Raw genomic sequence first — 20,197 nt, forward strand, 5'->3', positions numbered from 1 at the left:
TGGTACTGCTAAGTGTTGTCAAATGACAAAAAGTCTGGAGTCAATCGCCATCACAGAGCAGAATCGCCGGGAGGGCTTCTGAGTTGAAAATCAAATTCTGCATCAATTTCTAAAATTATTTACAATATTAAAGTTGTAGTAAATCCCTCCGTCAATTTCCTTCCAACGTCAGTATTTCAGTTGAACCTACTTTCCTGTTAGCATTTACCTAAAATTAATAATTCCATTTTCTAATTCAGTGTTTGGTGACAGCTCATTGAATCAACAGTTCTCTGAGGTTCTTCACCAAAACCACCCGTGCTAACACTCAAGCCCCCCACCCGCTAGTATCCTATGACTCGACCCTCAGTTCTCAAACTTTTTGAATGCAGGACCCTTTACATTTCCTAAAATTATTTTTAAATTGGTTCTATCAACTCACATTTACAGTACCTGAAATTAACACAAGAGGCTTCAAAGTTATTTAGTAATTCACTCACAATGAATAATAAAACCATAACAGAATATCAAAAACAAAAATTTTTAATAAAAATAACTATTTTCTAAAACAAAAGTAAATAAGTGGAAAGAATTTCTGGAACTCTTTAATGTCAGGGTTAATAGAGGACAGCTGGATTCTCATATCTGTTTCTGCACTTGATCTGTTGTTCTGGTTGAAGCATGTGAAGAAAACCCATCTTCACATGGATATGTGGCTGGAAACAGAAGACATATCTTAATAGGTTTATCAGATCACCGTGGATGTTACTCTTTGAAAGATTCATACATCAACACTTGACAAGTGGTCACGTCTTAAAGGTTAGTTGCAACATGAAATCTGAAACCCTATTGATAAACTTTTAGAACCGTATCACAGTAAATCCCATCATCTATCAGTCTTGCACCTAGAATAGATATTTTGTTCAGGCATGACTGTCATAACATTGTATATTAATCATTTGGAAAATAATGGTTCACTAAGTTATGCAAATCTCCCAAATGTTAACACATTTCAATATAAATGTAAAAAAAAATCGTATTTGTTAAAATCACCACCTGAGTTTATCAGAAACATCTTTAAGTTTGGGAAGTTGTCAAGCTCACCATGGTGGATACAAGTTTTCCAAGATTCTGTTTTTGACTGAAAACTCAAATTTTATCAGTTACAACAAATACAGGCAGTTATTTCACCTTTGAAGTGACAGGTTCAATTTTCAGACGTTGTTGGCCAACAACACACATCTGAATAAGCACGGTTTGTCTGCCGGTTATTCCATAAAATACGAAATGTTCCACGAGAAGAGGATCTAGTTCAGCTCCCAATCCATAGAAAGCACAAGTACTTTCCCTCAAAACAACCATTGTAATTCCATCTGCAGATGTGAATTATACAAACTTCCAATTCTGTCTCTCAGAATATTAAAAAGACAGATGCTCAAGGGTCAAGATTTAATAAAATTAATAATACTTATGGTTTCATCAAGGCACAAGCATTCTTAAATGACGTCGGCTTTTTGTATGTGAGGGGGTGGTGGTGAAAGCCACTATCACTACAAGTAGAGTTTGGAGCCCAGCCTTGATGGTGCTCAGATGCCCACGGTTCTGCCATCCCTCACTTTTGTTATGAGCTCAAATATCAACACAGTCAGAAAGGAAATGATGTCTCAGTACCATTATGAAAATAGTTGTGACCTCACCCACCACATGAAAGGGTTGCAGAGCACCCTGACAATCCATAGGTCACAGATTTCATGGGTGTACTTGGAATGTTTAGAGAGCCGAGAAGAGGGTTGGAGACCCAGGTCTGCCTCCACTGATGAATAAACATATCTACCATGTCCAGCCCTGAGCCTATTATCAGCTTATAACCAAGTGTCCTTTGACCACTCATCAGATAAGTACTACCTATCAGAGTGCAATTTAATTCTCTGTTCAAGAAGGGCTTGTGACTCCCTTCCAGCTCAACATTCCAATCTGATTCTTTACCTAATGGTGCTACAATTGATACCGCTGGGGCCTCACCTGTGGTCCCCTGGTAGATCAGCCAAGCCCAGGTCTGCATATAGGAGTATGCCCACCTGAACAAGATCTGACACAAGGCAGACAGGCCCAGCCAAGAACTTCAGCCTCAGCACCCGACAGGAAACAGAGGGACTGGCACACCATGGGGCAGACTCACTGAAATGATCCCCCCACTCATTGCTCCTAGGCACATACTGCTAGGCCTGAAGTAAAAGAGGCCTACGGCCACGCTTTCCTCAGCAAACACAAGAACTATGCTTCCACCTCAACCATGCTCAGTTCTGTAGGTGGGAGAGCCTCCTGGAACCCTGCCACAGAATGGCAGTAAGTGGGGACATTCCACTGGCTCCACAGTATCCCTGTTGGCCCAGGAGAAGCTGTGCCCAGAAGATGCAGTGGTTCCTAGAGCAAGAGAAACAGAAACAACAGGTTCCATATGGAGCGTGTCCAAGAACAAGAACCTCTGGGGACACAAATATGCCAGAAGTAGAGGTGCTGTGTGGGCGTTGGAGCCCAGCTTCCAGAGGTAGGGAGGAAAGGCAGCCGAAGTGCGGGTCAGTGGTCCAAATGTCATTCCAGTGTCCTAAGATAAACATAGCTATTACATCTTCTCTCAGTATCACCCTCCACGCTAATCACATGGAGAATACATGAATTTGAAAAGACCATTAAATCAAAACTTTTCATTTCCTAAGTGAACCTAGAGAGGTATGGCTATCTCAAGATGAACAATTTCTCAGTAAGAAAAACAATCTAGTCCATTATTAGTCATTTAATTAAGGAGATAATTAATCAAATCTAGAAAATTCAGGAACAGTTTAATCAAAGGCGGTTGAAGAAGACATTAATAAGAAACACGCTTCTATTACAAAATCTCCTGTGTTTAAAATTCCATGAAAACTCAAACTGCCAGTCTGGGACACTAAGTATTACAGATGATTATTAACTATGCCATACTATAGATAACTATAAACTGCACTCTCATTGTAACACCACCTTGGACTGTTTTTAATTGCTTAAGGATAATTATGAATAGAGCTGAGAATTCTCAGAAAAAGCACCGACTCAGTAACATTCATTGAAGGACATGTTCACTGGCCCTATTCCCTCTGTGAAGCTGCAAGTTTCCAGGGCTGGCTTGGGTACCTTAAAGTAGAATCACTTGGCTTTAAAAGATGAACTTAGTGTGCTATGGGTAAATTATTAATCCCCCAAAGTACTTTAGGATAAAATAATAATGTCTTATCTACCAGAGAGCTTTACTATTGAATGTGTTTGCATGTCTACATCTCATTTCACTTCCACAATGGCCCAAAGAGAAATACAAGCCAGGTACTCATATACCCCTTTCTTCAAAGCAGAAAGAGATGCAAAGCAAGGATGGGCTCCTGGCCCCAGCTACCACTAGGCAAAGAGGGGTGCCCTGTGAGTCTTCTACATCCTTGCAACATGGACTCAAAATGGTTTTCTTCATCAATTTTATTTATCTTATTTATATACCAACTTAGCTTTTCTTGTAAGAAGTCAGAAAAGGGCCCTGGCCGGTTGGCTAAGTGGATAGAGCACTGGCCTGCCATGCAGACTTCCCAGGTTCGATCCCCAGTCAGGGAACACATGAGAAGTAACCATCTGCTTTTCGCTCCCTCTCCTTCCTCCTTCTCTCTCTCTTCCCCTCTCACAGCCAGTGGTTCAGTTGATTCAAGCGTCGGCTCCGGGAACTGAAGATAGCTCAGTTAGTCTGAGCATCAGCCCCATACAGGGATGGCCAGGTGGATCCTGGTCATGGTGCATGTGGTCAGCTCTAACTCCCCTCCTCTCACTCAAAGAAAAAAGAAAAGAAAGAAATCAGAAAAGTTTGATTTTTCCAATGTTAATACAGTTACAAACAAGAAAGATGTTCTACCATGACGTCCCTTGTAATGACTGTCTAGAAAACTGCCACAGCTTCATTTCTAAGTGGTAGGGAAATAAAGAATGGGTAAAAATAACTCCCAAAAAGAAAGTTTACATCAGAAAATTTCCTTTTAAATCCTCTATCATTAAATACGTAGTTCAACAGAGATGAATCAAGACAGAATGGATTTTTTGAAGAGGAGTGATGCCATAATAAAAACCACTGTAGCCCCAGCCAGATAGCTTGCTTGTTTGGAGCATCATCCTAAGCATGGATGTTGCCGGTCTGATCACCAGTCAAGGTACATAAGGGAACAGATTGATGCTCCTGTCTCTCTCCCCTCCTCTCTTGCTGAAATCGATAAATTTTTTTTTAATTAAAAAAAAAAAAACTGTCAGTCTGCTGGCCCTGTTTTTGCATAGCAAAGTATTTCAAGTGATCACCTAAAGGCAGACTACACTGACACCCACTCTCCAGCTCCGGGAGTGAAGGAAAGGTAGTGCCAGCAGTCTGGGTCACTGTTAGCCACGGTACTTAACTGGGCATCACAGAAAGAGCATAGACAAAAACTGACTGACTTGAGAGAGACAGAAAAGCACCTAGAAACAATCCAGAAACATAGGGCCGCCTAGTGGGGAAAGCCAATCTTTCTGCACCCCAGGAGTACTTAAGGCTGAAAGTGTTTTGAGAAGCAAAGGCGCCACAAAGACTCCCTGATGAAAGGAAGGGTGCAGCTGTGCACACAGATTAGAGTACAGGGTTTCTGTCCCACCCACAGCCATGCCTTCAAACACACTGAATAGAAAGAGGCAATCATCCCAGGTCTCAAATTATTCCTCAAAATAATTCTACAAATACAATGTCTAGCACTTGCAAAAAATTAAGACACCAAGCAAGAAACAGTCAAAGTCACAGAAAACAAAAGCAAATCCACAAAGACATGAGAAGTTAGAATTACCCAATATAGACTACCAAAAAACAAAAAACACATGCAACAATACAAAAACAAACAAATCCATTTTTAAAAATGGGCAAAAGACTTGAACAGACATTTCTTCTCTAAAGAAGATATACTGGAGAAGGGAAAATGGCGACAGAGTAGGCAGACGTTCCAACTCCCACCTCCCAGAACCAAAGTGGATTTCAACTTAACTTAGGAACAATCATCCTGAAAAACCAAACTTTGGACTAAACTAAGAGGAATTTATAACCAAGCAACACCAAAGGAACCACACTGAGTTGGTAGGAAAGGCAAAGATGCGGAAAGGGCTGCCCAGCTCCCAGAAGTGAGAGGAGGCCCAGAGGGTCTCTCACGGTGGAGTGGGATTACTGGAGAGTTGAGGACCCTCACCCATAGGACCAGAACCCCCAGCCTGGAGTCCCAGAGACTAGAGGAGGCGTTCGGACAGTATTTAACTGAAAGTAGAGCCGGGTTACTGTTTGCGAGACAGAGACAGAACTCTCAGACCCAGGCTCCGTCTTAAAGAGACCGTGAAGAAAACCTTGTTCACAGCCACTTACCCGGGGTTCCGGGAGCAGAGAGAGCCGAGAGGACTGGAGTTGCAAGAGAAGAGTGTAGTCTCAGGGGCACAGGGAGAGACTATGGGGGATAGCCACCCTGCCCCCTGTACTGGGTCACTTCCCAAACCTAAAATGGACATTCTTCCTGCAAGAACCAAGCAAACAAAGGGAAGCAATTACCACACCCACCAGAGGCTCCCTTGCTCCAGTCAGTGCAGAGACACTTAGAAGCAGGGGGCACATCAGGGACACAGGATTTGAGTGCTGAGGTCTGGGCTACACAGCCCCCAAACCTGCTAAGTACCCGCCAAAGGGTGGGAGGGTCCAGCTGTGGTGACAGCCACGGCACTTTGCCCATGCAGCGGACGGGGACAAAACCCAGCAAGGCAGTCCACATGGCAGTGGTGGGGGGCTAAGCCAGAAGATGCCTCCTGACATGCCTGCCACATACTTCTAGGAGGTGGAATCAGGTGGCCCATGCAACGGTGAGGGGCAAAGCCTGGAGGAGGTTCATGTGCACCCAAGTGGGGGAGGGGAAAGACGGAGCCCAGAGAGCCAGCCAGGCAACCCAGAGGGACAGAGCCCAGGGAGGCAAGGAGTCACCCACACTGGCAGAGCAGCCTGAGCTGCGCTGCGGCCTGCGAGCCCATGCTGGTTACCGAGTGCCTGAGGAGGTGAAGGCAGAGAGGGGCCAGCGGAAAGACCTACCTTCAGGAATACAGAGGCCTCACACACTGGCCAAGAGTGCCTAAAAGCCAGTGTAGGAGTACAGCTGATAGTTACAACAGCATCAGGGCCCAGCAGAGACAGACACAAATTGTGGTTCACCTGTAGGTCCACAACAGTTGCAAAGGGCAAGTCAAAAGCAGTGACCCTCACTGGTCTGCACCAGATTCCAGCCAGGAAGGTCCAGGGCTGGTAAATCGAGAGGCCAGATACAAAGAGCATCAGTTCAGGACCTAACAACCATAGTTAGAGTAGTATATTAAGGAAAGGCTCTTGACACCAGATCCAACTAAGGCATAGAAACGCTGTCACAAACAGCAAAAAGAGTAGTAGAAGACAAGTGGCCCACAGAGGATTACAAACAACTGAAGCCATCCCAAGAATATTTAGAAACAACACAACTCAAAGCTAGAGAAAGACAACACCAACCCTATACTCAGCTAGCTACACAAACCAAACATCCAAAGGAGCAGTCAATACAGAGACAAAATGGGAAGACAGAGAAGTGTAATTCAAATGAATCAACAAGAGAAATCCCCAGAGAAAGAACTGAATGAAATGGAAATAACCAAGATACCAGATGCAGAGTTTAAAATAATGATTGTTAGGATGCTCAAGGATCTTAGAGCAACAATAGATGGACAAAATGAGCACCTAAACAAAGAGATAGTTGGCATCAAAAAGGACATTGAAATCATAAAAAAGAATCAGACAGAAATGACAAACACAATATCAGAAATGAAGACTACACTAGAAGGAATTAAAAGCAGGCTGGATGAAGCAGAGAATTGAATTAGCAATTTAGAGGACAAGATAAGCAAAAGCAAGGAAGCAGAACAGCAAAAAGGAAAAAAGGATCAAAAAGTCAGAGGAAATTCTAAGAGAGCTCTGTGACTACATGAAGAGAAACAACATCCGCATAATAGGGGTTTCTGAAGGAGAAGAGAAAGAACAAGAGATAGAGAACCTGACTGAAGAAATCATAGCTGAAAACTTCCCTAAAGTGATGCAGAAAAAAGTCACAAGTTCAAGCTCAGAGAATCCCATTAAAGAGGAACCCAAAGAGACCTGCACCAAGACACATCATAATTAAGATACCAAAGCTAAGAGATAAAGAAAGAATACTAAAACCTGCAAGAGAAAAGCAGTCAATCACCTACAGTGAGCCCCCAAAAGAATGACATCTGACTTCTCAACAGAAACACTTGAGGCCAGAAGGGAATTGCAAGAAATATTCAAAGTAATGCAGAACAAGAGCCTACAACCAAGACTTCTTTATCTAGCAAGGTTATTGTTTAAAATTAAAAGATAAATAAAAAGTTTCCCAGACAAAAAAAAAAAAAACTCAAGAAATTCATTACAACCAAACCAATGCTGCAAGAAATGTTAAGGGGCCTGTTGTAAACAGAACAAAGAAGGAAAAAGTCTAGTAAAAGAAGAATATAGATTTAAAGAATAAAAAGGCAATAAACAATTACATATTAATAATAATCAAAATGTAAATAGACTAAATGCTCCAATCAAAAGACTCAGGGTAGCTGAATGGATAGGAAAATAGGACCCATACATATGCTGTCTACATGAGACCCACCTCAAAACAAAAGATACACATAAACTGAAAGTAAAGGGATGAAAAATATATTTCGTGCAAATTGAAATGAAAAAAAAGCTGAAGTAGCAATATATATCTTTAAAACAAAGGTTATAGTAAGGGATAAAGAAGATCACTACATAATGATAAAAGGAGCAATCCAACAGGAAGAGATAACCATTATAAATATCCATGTGCTAATATAGAAGCACCTAAATATATAAAGCAGATTTGATGGACATAAAGGGTGAGATCAACAGCAATATTATAATAGTAGGGGATTTCAATACCCCACTAACATCAATGGATAGATTCTCAAGAAATAAAATTAACAAAGAAACAGCAGACTTAAAGAACACACTAGATCCCTGGTTGGCAAACTGCGGCTCGTGAGCCACATGAGGCTCTTTGACCCATTGAGTGAGGCTCTTCTATAAAATACCACATACGGGCGCTACTTTGATAAGGAATATACTTACCTATATAGTTTAAGTTTTAAAAAATTAGCTATCAAAAGAAATTTTAATCGTTGTAATCGATGCACTGTTGATACCTGGCTCAGTTGACTAATGAGTTTGCCAATCACTGCACTAGATCAACTGGATTTAATAGATATCTTCAGAACCTTTCACCCTAAAGTAGCAGAATATACATCCTTTTCAAGTGCTCAGGGTACATTTCTTAGGATAGATCACATGTTAGGACACAAAAAAGTCTCAATAGATTTAGAAAGATTGAAATTATTTCAAACATCTTCACGGATCACAATGGCAATGAAACTAGAAATCAACTACAATAGACAAACTGAAAAACACTCCAACACTTGGAAACTAAATAGCATGTTATTAAGTAACAAATGGGTTAACAATGAGATAAAGGAAGAAATCAAAAATTTCCTTGAAATAAAATAAAATAAACATACAACAACTCAAAATTTATGGGACACAGTCCTGACAGGACAGTTCACAGCATTACAGGCATACCTTAAGAAGCAATAAAAAGCTCAAATAAACAAATTAACCCTGCATCTAAAAGAACTAGAAAAATAACAGCAAATAAAGCCCAGAGGAAGTAGAAGGAAGGAAATAATAAAGATCAGAGCAGAAATAAATGACATAGAGGCTAAAAAAATACAGAGATCAATGAAACCAAGAGCTGGTTCTTTAAAAAGGTAAACGAGATTGATGAACTTTTAACAAGACTCACCAAGAAAAACAAGAGAGAGGACTCAAATAAAATTAGAAATGAGAGTGAAGTAACAACAGACACAGCAGAAATACAAAGGGTTGTATGAAAATACTATGAAGAACTGTATGCCAAAAAATTAGACAACCTAGGTGAAATGGAAAAATTTCTTGAAACATAAACTTTTTCAAAAATCAATCTGGAAGAATCAGAAAACCTAATCAGACCAATGACAACAAATGAGATCGAAACAGTTATCAAAACCTCCCAACAAACAAATGCCCTGGGCCAGATGGCTTCACAGGTGAATTCTACCAAATATTCAAAAAAGAACTAACTCCTATCCTTCTCAAGCTATTTCAAAAAATTCAAGAGGAGGGAAGACTTCCAAACTTCGTTTACGAGGCAAGCATAATTCTGATTCCAAAACCAGGCAAAAACAATACAAAGAAAGAAAACTATATATAGGCCAATATCCCTGATGAATTTAGATGCTAAAATTCTCAACAAAATATTAGCAAATCAGATCCAGCAATACATGAAAAAAAATCATACATCATGATCAAGTGGGAATTATTCTGGGGAGGCAAGGCTGGTATAATATTCGCAAATCAATCTATGTGATTCATCACATATACAAAAAGGAAGGAGAAAAATCACATAATTATATCAATAGATGCAGAAAAAGCATTTGATAAAACCCAACACTCATTTATGATCAAAACTCTCAGCAAAGTGGGAATATAGGGAACATACCTCAACATGATAAAGGCCATCTATGACAAACTCACAGCCAACATCATAATCAATGGGCAAAAGCAATACCCTTAAGATCAGAAACAAGGCAGAGGTGCCCCCTTTCACCACTCTTATTTTACATAGTTCTGGAAGCCCTAGCCACAGCAATCAGACAAGAAGAAGAAATAAAAAGCATCCAAATTGAAAAAGAAGAAGTAAAATTATCATTATTTGCTAATGATATGATACTGTACATAGAAAACCCTAAAATCTCAGTCAAAAACTACTGGACCTGATAAATGAATTCAGCATGGTGGCAGGATATAAAATTAATGTTTAGAAATCAGTGGCGTGGTGGCACTGGTGGCTCAGTGGATAAAGCATTGACCTGGGACTCTGATGTCGTCGTTTCAAAACCCTGGGCTTGCCAGGTCAAGACACATATGGGAGTTGATACTTCCTGCTACCTCCCCCCTCTCCTATATAAAATAAATAAAGTCTTTTTAAAAAATAGAAATCAGTGACATTTTTATATACCAACAATGTACTGTCTGAAAGAAAAATTAAGAAAACAATCCCCTTCACTATTGCAACAACAAAAAATAAAGTACCTAGGCGTAAATTTAACCAAGAAAGTTAAAGACTTGTACTTGGAAAATCATAAAACATTGATAAAAGAAATCAAGGAAGATACAAACAAGTGGAAGCATGTACTGTGTTCACGGATAGGAAGAATAAACATCATTAAAATGTCTATATTACCCAAAGCAATCTATAAATTCAATGCAATACCAATTAAAATACCAATGACATACTTCAAAGATATAGAACAAATATGGAACCAAAAAAGAACACGAATAGCCTGAGCAATTCTGAAAAATAAAAATAAAGGGGGGGTATCACACTTCCTGATATCAAGTTATACTACTAGGCCATCGTACTCAAAACAGCTTGGTACCGGCATAAGAACAGGCATACAGATCAATGGAACAGAACAGAGAACCCAGAAATAAACCCACACCTTTATGGACAATTGATATTTGACAAAGGAGGTAAGATTATACAATGGAGTAAAAACAGTCTTTTTAACAAATGCTGTTGGGAAAATAGGACTGCTACCAGCAAAAAAATGAAACTAGACCACCAACTTACACCATTCACAAAAATAAACTCAAAATGGATAAAAGACTTAAATGTAAGCCATGAAACCATAAGCATCTTAGAAGAAAACATAGGCAGTAAGCTCTCCGACATTTCTCACAGCAATATATTTGTCGATTTATCTCCACGGGCAAGGGAAATAAAGGGCAGGATGAATAAGTGGGAGTATATCAAACTAAAAAGCTCTTGCACAGCTAAAGACAAGGTGAACAAAATAAAAATTCAAACCAAACAATGGGAGAACATCTTCAACAATATGTCTGATAAGGGGTCAATAACCAAAATTTATAAAGAACTTGTAAAACTCAACACCAGAGAGATAAACAATCCAATCAAAAAATGGGCAAAAGAAATGAATAGACACTTTTCCAAGGAGGACATACAGATGGCCAATAGGCAGATGAAAAAATGTTCAACATCTCTAATCATTAGAGAAATGCAAATTAAAACCACAAAGAGATACCACCTCACACCAGTCAGAATGGTGCCCATTAACAAAACAACACAGAATAAGTGCTGGTGAGAATGTGGAGAGAAGGGAACCCTCCTGCACTGCTGGTGGGAATGCAGACTGGTGCAGCCACTGTGGAAAACAGTATGGAGATTCCTCAAGAAATTAAAAATCGAACTGCCTTTTGACCCAGCTATACCACTTTTAGGAATATACCCCAAGAACACCATAGCAGTTTGAAAAGAAGAAATGCACCCCCATGTTTATGGCAGCATTGTTCACAATAGTGAAGATCTGGAAACAGCCCAAGTGTCCATCAGTGGACGAGTGGATTAAAAAGCTTTGGTACATATATACTATGGAATACTACTCAGCCATAAGAAATGATGACATCAGATCATTTACATTTACAACATGGATGGACCTTGATAATATTATACTGTGTGAAATAAGTAAATCAGAAAAAACTAAGAACTATATGATTCCATACATAGATGGGACATAAAAATGAGACTCGGAGTCATGGACAAGTTGTAGGGGTTACAGGGTGGGGGTGGAGGAGAGGGAGGGGGTTGGGGAAGGGGAGGGGCACAAAGAAAACCAGTTAGAAGGTGACGGAAGACAATTGGACTTTGGGTGATGGGAATGCAGCATAATCAAATGTCAAAATAACCTAGAGATGTTTTCTCTGAACATATGTACCCTGATTTATCAATGTCACCCCATTAAAATTAATTTTTTTTAAAAAATGTATACTACCCTTGCTATGGTCAAAAATATAAATGATCCCAAAACACTAAGATTGCAGGTTTAATCCCAGGTCAGGACACATATAGGAAGCAACCAGTGTATGCACAACTAAGTGGAACAACAAATGAATGCTTCTCTCATTCTTTCTCTGTCTCCCTCTCTGCTCTCCTTCTCCCTTCCTCTCTCTGTCTCTCTAAAATCAATCAGTAAGTTAAAGCTATATTGAGAGATTTAAAGCTATAAAAAGTAACATAGTTTAAAATATTTTTAAAACTCTAGATCTGAAAAATAAAAATATCATGAACAGGTTTCAAAGCCAATTCAGTACAAGTAAAGGGAGAACTGATGAACTAGAAACTAGGTCAGAAGAAAATATTCAAACTAAAGCTTGGAGAAACCAAAAGCTGGAAAATACAAAAGAGAGAGTCTGAGAATATATGGCAAGAACTCTATCACATTTAATTAGTGTCCTGAAAGAAAAGAGAGAAAATGAGGCAGGAGCAATATCTAGGATAACGGCAGCAAATTTTCCAGGGTTATGAAAGGTATCAGGTCATAGATACAAGAAGTTATCATACTTTAGGGAGGGAAGCATGAAATCTGGTGAAACTAAAGAAACCTAAGGACAATGAGAAAATCCTTTAAAAGCAATAGGAAACACAGAGATTACCTCCAGAGGAACAGCAGGTACATTGACTACTGACTTCTGAACAGGAAAAATGAAAGCCAGACACTGTAAAAAGATATCTCCAATGTGCTGAAAGAAAATAATGCCAACATAAAACTCAATATAAAGGGGAAAAAATCTTTTAAAAATAAAATTGAGAGGGTGATGTCAGTGAAAGAAACAAAGTAACAACCTCCCAAAATTTCCCCCTCCACAATATTAATGAAAAATATAGCAAAAAATTGTCAGACTCAACTCTCTCAGGTATCTTGGAATTTAACCAAATGCTTGCAACAATCGAAAGAGCATTTGTTAAATAAAAATGGTTGAATCTCCTTAAGAAGAACAAATCTGTTGTGTCTTAACTTGATCTATTGCTATCCCCCCACCTCCAATGCCACCTCAACTCTATAGTAGCCTTGAAAACCACAGTCTGCAATCATGGTGAGAACCAGCAGTCTGGAAAACACAGAAGGGGACAGAATAGGATTAGTACTCTTGCAAAACCCATCCCCACAGAACTACCATTTTTTTGACACAGCTCATGGGTTCTACTTGCAAAACAGTTTTTATTTAACCTGAATCAGAGCTTGCCCAATGCCAAAAGCATTCTACCTAAAGATGTATTTCAAAACAGAAGCAATCATTTAATTTTTTAACTACCTGAAACACCAGACAACAGCTGGAGCAAGTAATGCATTAACCCAAAAGCTTAAAAGGAAAAGCTAAGGAATGAGATGTCTACAGGAGATTTGAGAAACTTCAATATGTTCCTTGAAATCTAGAAGGCTATTGTATATGGAGAGATGTATATATATCTAAAGTTGTATGTATGCCCAGGAAAGAACCGAGATGTTGTAAGCGTTCACACTGAGCTGAAGCTGAGGCTCCACACAAGCAGGAAGTGAAGACTAAGGCACAACTGTATACTGCCTGATTAAATGTTGAAGCATGCCCCAATATATACACAGAACCCCTTGGGAAACCCTAGAAGATTTATTGATTCCTGGCATTTAAGGAAATCTCTGTACAATCATTAGATGACCACTAGAGTAGCCAATCAGAGACTTTAGTGGAAACACAAGACAGGAATGCAGACTTTATAAAGTTATTTTAGGAAAGTAACTAAACAAAGAAAAACTACGCGAAGAAGCAGCAGCACAAAAACTCCAAAGGAAAGAGGATAACTGGATTTTCAGAGTTGTCAGTATATTATTCAAATATTCAGTTTTCAACAAATCATTATGAGACACACAAAAATACAAAGGTATGACACAAAAACAAGAAAAAAGCAACCAATAAAAAGTGTCCCTGAGGAAGCACTAATAATAAACTTACAAGACAAAGACTATATATAACCTATTTTAAATATGTTCAAAGAACTAAAGCAAATCATTTCTAAAGGATTAAAGGAGAGTATGAGAATGATGTCTCACCAAACAGAGACTATACATAGAGATAGAAATTATAAAAAGGACCTAAATAAAAATCTTGGAGCTAAAAAATACAATAAATGAAATGACAAATTCATTAGAGGAATTCAACAGCATATTTGAGCAGACAAGAAAAAATTGGTGTACTTGTTGATAGGTCAACTGAAATTTTCCAGTCTAAGGAACAGAAATTTAAAAATAAGGAAAAAAATTAACAGAACATGAGTTAAGCCCAGTCTCTCTCCCCTACCACAAAACCCCACTGTAGTACAGTACTCCCCTTGAATAAAGTCTTCCTTACAAGAAAAAAAAAAAAAAAAAAAAAAGAACAGCACACACCTGTGGGACACCACCAATAACCAGATATGTATAATGAAACTCTCAGGAGAAAAGGGACACAACAAGTATTTGAAGAGAAAAATTATAAAAGAAAACAACTATCAAGATTTTTATATTCAGCAAAATTATCCTTCAAAAAAGCAAAGGAGGGGGGCAGTGCCTGATCAGGCAGTAGGGCAGTGGATAGAGCATCAGCCAGGGACCCTGAGGACCCAGGTTCAAAGCCCTGAGGTCACTGGTTTGAGCACAGGGTCATCGCTTGAGTATGGGATCATAAACATGATCCCATGGTCAGTGGCTAGAGTCTAAAGGTCACTGGCTTGAGCCCAAGGTCACTAGCTTGAGCAAGGGGTCACTGGCTTGGCTGGAGCCCCTGGTTCAAGGCACATAATGAGAAAGCAATCAGTGAACAACTAAAGTACTACAACTATGAGTTGATGCTTCTCATCTCTCTCCCTTCCTGTCTGTCCCTCCATCTCTCTCTCTCTCTCTCTCTCTCTCTCTATTTCGCAAAAGAAAAAAATAAAAAGTAGGGAGAAAAGTGAAGGAGAAGTTAAGACATTTTCAGATAACAAAAACTGACAGACTATGTTAGAAAACCTGCCTTATAGGAAATACTAAAAGAATGCCTTGAGGCTAAAGAATGCCTTGAGACTAAAATGCAAGAATGCTAGCTAGTACCTCAAATCTAGGTAAAGAAATAAAGAGCACCAGTAAAGGTAACCACAGAAGTAATTATAAAAGACAATATAAATGTAATGTTTGTTTGCAACTATTTTCTCCTACCTGAAATAAAAGATAACTGCAAGAGTCAATTTTATAAATCTGAGTTAATGTACACAGAATGTAGAGAGATGTATTTTTGTAAGACATAACAACAGTATATCGGACAGGGAGGAAGTCGAGATGTACAGAACAAAGTTTATATATCAATATATTATGGAAATTAAATTGAATGAATCCAAACTAAATTCTTATAAGTTGTTAATAGTAAGAAGCCCCAAGCAATCCCTAGAAAACAACTAACAACAACATTAAAAAAGTAAAATAAATGACAAGGGAATTTAAAATGCACAATAGGAACTATCTAACACAAAAGAAGGCAATAATAAAGAACATAAAATTAAAGACATGACATATAGAAAGCAAATAGCAAAATAGCAAGAATAAATCCCACTTTATTAAAATTGCAATAAATGTAAATGGATTAAACATTCCAATTTAAAGGCAGAGAATGTGTTGTATTATTTTTTAAAAACATGATCCAATTATATGCAATATACAAGAAACACTCTTAAATTCAAATACAAATAAATTGAAAGTGAAAAGATATATACCATGTAAACAGTAACCAAAACAGAGCTATAATGGCTATACTTACATCAGACAAAATGGCCTTGAAAACAAAAACTGTGACTAAAGACAATATATACCACTTATATACATACGTTTCTAAAAACTGAGCCCCAAAATTTATGAAACAAAGAATTAACAGAAATGAAGGGACAATTTGACAATTCAACAATAATAGCTTGAGATTTCAATATCCTATTTTCAGTACAGGATTGAACAACAAGACAGAATATAGGAAGGAAACAGAAGATTTTAATAACCCTATAAAACAACTTAAAAAACAGAAAACACATTTTAAATTACACATGGAACATTCTCCAGGATAGAACAAGTAATAAGCCAGAAAAACAAGTCTCAGAATTTAAAAGAACTGAAATCATACAAGGTATGTTATCTCACAGCAAGAGAAAGAAATTGAAGCCAATTAACAGAAACCTAAGAAATTCACGTTTGTGGAAATTAAACAAAAGAATTCTAAATAATCAAGAAGTCACAAGGAAAATTAGGAAATACTTCCAGACAACAGAAAATGAAAACACAACATACATAAACTTATGAGGTAGCAAAAGAAGTGATTAAAAAAATTACACCTGTAAATACCAATACTAAAAAAGAAGAAATATTTCAAATTAATAATTAACCTTCCACCCTAAGAAATTAGAAAAAAGCAAACTAAACTCAAAGCAATCAGAAAAGAGAAAAAGAACAATTAGAGCAAAAGTAAATGAAATAGAAAATAGAAAATAAAGAAAACCAATGAAACCAAAAGATAGTTCTTGGAAAAGATTAACCAAACTGACAAATCTAAACTGACAAAAAAAAGAGAGAGAAAACTTAAATTACTAAAATCATATATAAAACTACCAACCTTACAAAAATAAAAAGGATTATAAACATTATAAATAATTGTTTGCCAAAAAGTCAGATAAACTAGGTGAAAAGGACTAATTCTTAGGAAGACACAAACTCAAATTGAGTCAACAAGAAATAAAAAATTTGAATAGTCCTAAAATAAAGACATTGAGTTAATAACTGAAAATCTTCCCACCAAAATAAATAAATAAATAAATCCAAGACTAGATGGCTTAGTGAATTCTACCAAACATTTAAAGACAAATTAAGACAATCTTTCACAGACTCTTCCCCCCAAGAAAAATTTTTAAAGGATATTCTCTATTAAATCTAAGGCCAGTATGACCCTAATATCAAAACCAGACAAAGATATCACAAAGAATAAGAAAACTATAGACCAATATGTTTTAAGAAAACAGCTGCAAAATTCCTCAATAAAACACTGATAAACTGAATCCAACAATACATAAAAAGGATTATCCACTATGGCCAACTGGGATTTATCCAAGGTTGGTTCAACATACAAAAATCAGTCAATGTAATGCAAGACATTAACAAAATAAAAGACAAAACCATATGTTCATCTCAACAGATGCAGAAAAAGAATCTGAGAACAAAAACACCCTTTCATAAGAAAAATATTCAATAAAATAAAAACAGAAGGGAAATTCTTCAACCTAATAAAGGGCATCTACAATAACCCACAGCTAACAACATACCTAATGGTAAAGACAAAGCTTTCCCACTAAGAGCAGGAGCAAGACAAGGATGTTCACCCTTGCCAGAATAATTCAACATTATACACTGCTCACAAAAATTAAGGGATATTTCAAAATAAATATGAAGCTATAAAATATCCCCTAATTTTTTTGAGCAATATATTAGAGGTCATAAGCATGGTAATTATACACAAGAAATAAAAATAACAGGTATTTAGATTAGAAAAAAGTAAAATTATCTATACATGCAGATGACATAATCGTATACAGTACATAGAAAATCCTCAGGAATTCACTAAAAAACTATTACAGCTAATAAATCCCATGCTTATAGTTGGGAAGACTTAATATTGTTAAAATTACAATACTCCCAAATTGGTCTACACATTCAGTGCAATCTCTATCAAAAATCCCTTTCATGCAGAAATTGACAAGCTGTGTCTAAAAATCATATGAAAATTCAAGTAACCAGGAATAGCCAAAACATCCTTAAATAAGAACAAAGCTGGAGGATTCACACTTCTCAATATTAAAACTTAACACAAAACTCTACTAATCAAGATTGTATGCTTCTATCATAAAGACAGATATATGGATCAATGGAATAGAATTGAGAGTCCAGAAATAAGCTCATATTTTATGGTCAACTGATTTTCAAGAAAGCTTCTAAGACCTTTCAATGAAGAAATAGTCTTTTCAACAAATGGTGTGAGGATAACTGGCTAGCCACATGCAGAAGAAAAAAGTAAAACTCCTTCACACCATACATAAAAACTAAATCAAAGTGTAGCAAATACCTGAATTTAAGAGCTAAAACTATAAAACACTTAGAGGACAACACAGATGGGAATCTTTGTGATCTGAGATTACGCTATGTTGTCTTAAATACAACACCTAAAGCAAAAGCACAAAAAATAGATACATTAGACATCAAATTAAAATTTTTTGCGCTTCAAAGGATACTATATAGAAAATGAAAAGACAACTCACAGTTGGAGAGGAAATATTTGCAAATTATATCTCTGATAAACAATATATGAAGAACTCTTATAAATCAATAAAATAAAATAATAATACAATTCAAAGATAATACAATTAAAAATAGCCAAATGATTTGAGCCTGACCAGTGATGGCAAAGTGGAAAGAGCGTTAACCTGGGAAGCTGAGAACATAGGTTCAAAATACCAAGGTCACCAGGTTGAGCATAGGCTCATCCAACCTAAATGCAGGCTCACCAGCTTGAGCGAGGGATCATCGACATGATCCTATGGTCACTGGCTTGAGCCCAAAAGTCACTGACTGAACCCAAAGTCACTGGCTGGGCTGGAGCCCCCTGGGTCAAGGCACATATGAGAAACAATCAATGAACAACTAAAGTGACACACTTTGAGCAGACGTTTCTTATCTCTCTCCCTTTCTATCTGTTTCTCTCTCTCTCTCATTAAAAAAAAAAAACAAAAAAACAAAAAAAACTGGCCAAGGGATTTAAATAGACACTTCTCCAAAAATAATACACAAATGGCCAATAAGCACACAAAAATGTGCTCATCAGTCATTAGAGAAATGTTAATCAATACCATAATGAGATACTATTTCACACCCACTAGGACAGCTGGAATCAAAAAACAAAACAATAACAAGTGTTGATGAAGATGTAAAGAAATTAGAACCTTCAAACATTGCTGGTGGTAATGTGAAATGGTACAACTTCTATGGAAAGAGTTGGCCAGTTACTCAAACGGTTAAGCATAGAATTACTATACAACTCAACAATTCCACTACTAAGTATGCCCCAAAGAACTGAAAAGACATAGGCATAAAAAAACTTATACATGACTTTTCATGACTCATTACTCATAACAGCCAAAAAAGTGGATACAACCCAAATATCTTCCTACTGATAAATGGATAAAGAAAATGTAACGCATCATACAATGGAATATTACTCAGCATAAAAAGAAATTAAGTATTGACACGTTACAACATCAATGAATCTTGAAAATATTATACTAAGGAAAGAAGCCAGACACAAAGGCCACATATTTATAATCCCATTCATATGAAATGTCCACAATAGGCATTCCCAGAGATAGAAAGTAGATTAATGCTTTCCAGGCACTGTGGAGAAAGGGAAGAATGTTAACAGGTATAGGTGTCTTTTTAAGGCAATGAAAATGTTCTAGAATTAGGTAGTGATGGTTTTACAATCTTGTAAATATACCAAAAACACTGAATTAGAAACTTTAAAGGGTGAATTGTATGGCATGTAAATTATATTCCACAAAATATTTAAGTCAATTTGAAAGAACTTTTAAAAGAATAAAAGTAAAATCAAAATACTATTAGAAAAAATAGGGAGTGTCTATCAGCAGCTGACCTGCAATAATGGAGTGGCTATAGAAGATTCTTCAGGCAGAAGGGAAAGGACCCCAAAAGGAAGGTCAGAGAGAATAAAAAGCAAAAAACAAATAAAAATGTTAATAAATCTAGATGAACACTGACAGCATGTGAAATAACAACACTGTTAATATTAATATCATTTCCTGGAGTTTAAAAAGGGCACTCAGAATTAAAATACACAACAAGAAGCACATATAAATCTGAAGGGCGTGAATGGAGTTCAAGTATTCTAAGAAACTACGATCTCCGCATGGCCCAGGAGGAAGATATAACTGCATTCTCTGGAGAAGTTAATAACACATTATCTAATTTACATAGTAACCAAAAAAAAGAAAAGAAAGAAAAATAGAATATAATCAATGTACTGGAAGGGTGGAAAAGTAGAGTGATTTTTAAAAATTATGATACTGGTTTA

General features: G+C 37.2%; 1 protein-coding gene across 7 annotated transcripts in view; it reads right to left on the reverse strand.

The window, feature by feature from the left end:
- PCBP3 (poly(rC) binding protein 3) overlaps window positions 1-20,197 on the reverse strand; it is a 294,334-nt gene that overhangs the window by 240,153 nt on the left and 33,984 nt on the right. The gene's annotated exons all lie outside the window — the stretch shown is intronic.

The sequence above is a fragment of the Saccopteryx leptura genome, chromosome 2 (assembly GCF_036850995.1).
Source record: "Saccopteryx leptura isolate mSacLep1 chromosome 2, mSacLep1_pri_phased_curated, whole genome shotgun sequence".
NCBI lineage: Eukaryota > Metazoa > Chordata > Mammalia > Chiroptera > Emballonuridae > Saccopteryx > Saccopteryx leptura.